General features: G+C 40.3%; 1 non-coding gene across 1 annotated transcript; it reads left to right on the top strand.

The window, feature by feature from the left end:
• The first annotated feature begins 4,250 nt into the window (after window positions 1–4,250).
• On the top strand, window positions 4,251–4,358 carry LOC148567860 (small nucleolar RNA R71). The gene has a single exon (XR_015881904.1). It is a non-coding gene; the product is annotated as a small nucleolar RNA R71 (small nucleolar RNA).
• Window positions 4,359–5,131: the final 773 nt, after the last annotated feature.

Below are 5,131 nucleotides of genomic sequence, written 5' to 3'. Positions count from 1 at the left end.
CCTTTCCATCTCCCATGACTCGGAGGTGGAAGCTTTTGTCTTCCCCTTGTAAATCATGTTGCTTGTATGCGAAGTTTGTATTTGTAGGTTTTGATGAATGACAAACCAACAAACGACATGAAAGACAAACCAACAAACAACTTGAATGAACAAGCATATTGAAAGATCAACCAACATTCAACGTTGAGGAATGAAGAGTTGAAAGCAACACAACAACAACAAGAAACTCAAGTCCACAACATTTGAAGACAAGTATAGTGTCTTAGGACTTAGGTAACTTCTTGTTAAGAACCAATTGCTAAATCTCTCAACACACACTCACAAAATGTTTTGATGCACATCTTGCAATTCGATGCTAGCCAAATGGTTTAAAAACTTGTTTTCAAAGGTACAAAAGCATAGGAATTGACTCCAACAAGTTTGAGATCAATCCTAAGTATTTTGAAGTGATTTTAAGCCATTCTTTAAGGTTTGCATCGATGCACACTCATCTTGCATCGATGCAAAGCATGCAACGACTTGTTGCATCGATGCAAAGATGTTTGCATCGATGCAACCTAGCTGAAAATTCAAATTTCAGCTTCAAAGACACATTTGCATCGATGCAAAGTGTTATGCATCAATGCAAATGATTCAAAAACATAAAAAACGGCTAGTTTTAACAAAACGGCTCCATCCCATTAACTCCCCAACGTTTCTAAGGTTTGGGAAGTCTATAAATAGATGGATTGAAGCCTTATTTCATACAAGTGAGTATTTGCAAACTATCTTGTTCATATTCTTTCATTCTACACATTTCTAAGGTGTTATAATACACAATTTGAGAGAGCAATATCAATTGGTTCAATAGTGCTAAACTTGTAATCATACACTCTTCTAGAGAGTACTCATTTCATCTCAACAATTCTTTGAGAATTGTTTTCTTGTAACACTTTGTAAATTGGAGTGTGATCTCCAAGGTTGAGTCAAGAGTTATAAACACTATAGTCGGTGAGGATACCAAAGGAGTATACTAAGTACTCAAGGCAAATCTTAGAGAAGGAATCTCTAAGTGGAGTGGGTTAGTATACGAGTGGTGATCATATACCGTGAGGTGTTAGAAACTAAGGACTCGGATTGTAAAAGGTTTTGCGCGAGCACCTTGAAGCTTGGCAATAGTGGAACTTCTCAATAGCGATTGAGAAAGAAAGTGGACGTAGGACAAGGATTGTGCCGAACCACTCTAAATAGCGTTTGCATCTCTCCAAACTCATCTCTTCTATATTATTGTCTTTTACCTTTGAGCAAATAAATTGTGATCGAAAAGTAGCTTCGTAAGTACTTAAGGAATAGCTTAAGTTCGATTGGTGAAAAGCTTGATCAATTTATTTGAGTTGGTGTCTATTGGAAAGTAAAAGCTCCTTATAAATGCTTAGCAATTGAGTTAAGCTCTTAGAAAAATACTAGTACAATAACACTTTTGTATATTGTCTTTAACTTTCGCAAAAAGATTCATTATTGTTGCAATACTCAATTCACCCCCCCTCTTGAGTAATTGTGCATAGGTTCTACACCCCTTCCCCTTTCTAGAGGATTCTCCGGTCTTAGGTGCCATCAATGGTAATGGAAAAACAAAAAGCTTATGCTTTTACCACACCAAACTTAGAATATTGCTCACCCTCGAGCAATAAAAGAAAGAATAGAGGAATAAGAAGAAGAAAATATGGAGAAGAGGGGTGAAGTGTATTTCAGCCAAGTAGAGAGGAGAGGGTTGTGTTGTGTGAAAATGAGGAAGAATGGAGGGCTATATATAGGGGAGGGAGGGGGGTTAAGGTTCGGCCATTTAGGGTTGGTTTTGGTGGGAAATTGGTTTTGAATTTTGAAGGTAGGTGGAGTTTATGAGGTAGGTTTATGGGGAAGAGTGGATGGATGTGAGTGGTGAAGAGGTGATGGGGAAGAGAGATTGAGGTGATTGGTGAAGGATTTTTGGGGAAGAGTGTTTATGGGATTGTGTGAAAGAGAATGGTGAGGGATGAGAAAAAGTGAGTGGAGGTAGATGTGGATCCTGTGGGGTTCACAGATCCTGAGGTGATCCTATGGGGTCCACAGATCCTGAGATGATCCTGTGGGGTCTACAGATCTTGAGGTGTCAAGGAATTTACATCCCTGCACCAATTTAGGCATGCAAAATGCCCTTGCACACAACTCTGGGCGTTCAGCGCCAGGTTGGTGCCCATTTTGGGCGTTCAACGCCCATTTGTTGCCATTTCTGGCGTTGAACGCCAGAACCATGCTTGTTCTGGGCGTTCAGCGCCAGGATGCTGCCCATTTTGGGCGTTCAGTGCCAGAACCATGCTCTGTTCTGGCGTTGAACGCCAGACAGGTGCTTCCTCCAGGGTGTGATTTTTCTTCTGCTGTTTTTGATTCTGTTTTCAATTTTTTTGTTTATTTTGTGACTCCACATGATCATGAACCTATAAAGACATATAACTAAGAAAAATATAGTTAGATAAATAAAAATTGGGTTGCCTCCCAACAAGCGCTTCTTTAATGTCAATAGCTTGACAGTGGGCTCTCATAGAGCCTCACAGATGTTCAGAGCATTGTTGAGACTCTCCAACACCAAACTTAGAGTTTGGATATGGGAGTTCAACACCAAACTTAGAGTTTGGTTGTGGCCTCCCAACACCAAACTTAGAGTTTGACTGTGGGGGCTTTGTTTGACTCTGCTTTGAGAGAAGCTTTTTATGCTTCCTCTCCATGGATGCTGAGAGAGATCCTTGAGTTGTAAACACAAGGTTGTCCTTATTCAATTGAAGGATTAATTCTCCTCTGTCCACATCAATCACAGCTCTTGCTATGGCTAGGAAAGGTCTTCCTAGGATGATGGATTCATCCTCTTCCTTTCCAGTATCCAGGACTATGAAATCAGCAGGGATGTAAAGGCCTTCAACCTTTACTAACATGTCCTCTAATTGTCCATAAGCCTGTTTTCTTGAATTGTCTGCCATCTCTAATGAGATTTTAGCAGCTTGCACCCCATAGATTCCCAGTTTCTCTATTATAGAGAGGGGCATGAGGTTTATCCCTGAACCAAGGTCACACAGAGCCTTAAAGATCATGGTGCCTATAGTACAAGGTATTATGAACTTTCCAGGATCCTGTCTCTTCTGAGGCAATGTCAGTTGATCCAGATCACTTAGTTCATTGGTGAACAAGGGAGGTTCATCTTCCCAAGTTTCAATACCAAATAATTTAGCATTCAGCTTCATGATTGCACTAAGAAACTTGGCAGTTTGCTCTTCAGTAACATCCTCATTCTCTTCAGAAGAGGAATACTCATCAGAGCTCATGAAAGGCATAAGGAGGTTCAATGGAATCTCTATGGTCTCTAGATGTGCCTCAGATTCCTTTGGTTCCTCAAAGGGAAACTCCTTATTGATCACTGGACATCCCAGGAGGTCTTCCTCCTTGGGATTCACGTCCTCCTCTCCTTCTTTGGGTTCGGCCATGGTGCTTATGTCAATGGCCTTGCACTCTCCTTTTGGATTCTCTTCTGTATTGTTTGGGAGAGTACTAGGAGGGATTTCAGTGATTCTTTTACTCAGCTGGCCCACTTGTGCTTCCAAATTTCTAATGGAAGACCTTGTTTCATTCATGAAACTCACAGTGGCCTTAGATAGATCAAAGACTAGATTTGCTAAGCTAGATGGATTCTGCTCAGAATTCTCTGTCTGTTGCTGAGTGGATGATGGAAAGGGTTTATTATTGTTAAACCTGTTTCTTCCACCATTATTAAAGCCTTGTTGAGGCTTTTGATCCTTCCATGAGAAATTTGGATGATTTCTCCATGATGAATTATAGGTGTTTCCATAAGGTTCACCTAAGTAATTCACCTCTGCTATTGCAGGGTTCTCAGGATCATAAGCTTCTTCTTCAGGAGAAGCCTCTTGAGTACTGTTGGGTGCAGCTTGCAATCCATTCAGACTCTGAGAAATCATATTGACTTGCTGAGTCAATATTTTGTTCTGAGCCAATATGGCATTCAGAGTATCAATTTCAAGAACTCCCTTCTTCATAGGCGTCCCATTATTCACAGGATTCCTTTCAGAAGTGTACATGAACTGGTTATTTGCAACCATGTCAATGAGTTCTTGAGCTTCTGCAGGCATTTTCTTTAGGTGAATGGATCCACCTACAGAGGTATCCAATGACATCTTAGATAACTCAGACAGACCATCATAGAATATATCCAGGATGGTCCATTCTGAAAGCATGTCAGAAGGACAATTTTTGGTCAACTGTTTGTATCTTTCCCAAGCTTCATAGAGGGATTCACCTTCTTTCTGTTTGAAGGTCTGAACATCCACTCTAAGCTTGCTCAGCTTTTGAGGAGGAAAGAACTTGGCTAAGAAAGCCGTGACCAGCTTATCCCAAGAGTTCAGGCTGTCTCTGGGTTGAGAGTCCAACCAGATTCTAGCTCTGTCTCTTACAGCAAATGGGAAAAGCATGAGCCTGTAGACTTCAGGATCTACTCCATTAGTCTTAATAGTATCACATATCTGCAAGAATTCAGTTAAGAACTAAAAAGGATCTTCAGATGGAAGTCCATAAAACTTGCAGTTCTGCTGCATCAGAGAAACTAATTGAGGTTTCAGCTCAAAGTTGTTTGCTCCAATGGCAGGAATGGAGATGCTTCTTCCATGTAAATTGGAATTAGGTGCAGTAAAGTCACCAAGCATCCTCCTTGCATTATTATTATTTTCGGCTGCCATCTCCTCTTCCTGTTCGAAAATTTCTGAAAGGTTATCTCTGGATTGTTGTATTTTAGCTTCTCTTAGTTTCCTCTTCAGAGTCCTTTCAGGTTCTGGATCTGCTTCAACAAGAATGTTCTTGTCCTTTCTCCTGCTCATATGAAAAAGGGAGAACAGAAAAATAATAATAATAGGGGTCCTTTTTACCACAGTATAGAGGTTCCAGTGTGAGTAGAAGAAAAGAAGAAGAAGGAATTCGAACACAGATGGAAGAGGGGGTTCGAATTTGGGTGGGATGAAGTGTTAGTATATGAATAAATAAATAGAAGGAGATGAGAGAGGAGGAGAATTTTCGAAAATAATTTTTGAAAAAGAGTTAGTGATTTTTGAAAATAGTT

The sequence above is a fragment of the Arachis ipaensis genome, chromosome B4 (assembly GCF_059453495.1).
Source record: "Arachis ipaensis isolate K30076 ecotype BB chromosome B4, ASM5945349v1, whole genome shotgun sequence".
In the NCBI taxonomy this organism is placed as follows: domain Eukaryota; kingdom Viridiplantae; phylum Streptophyta; class Magnoliopsida; order Fabales; family Fabaceae; genus Arachis; species Arachis ipaensis.
This window is presented reverse-complemented; position numbering and strand designations above follow the sequence as displayed.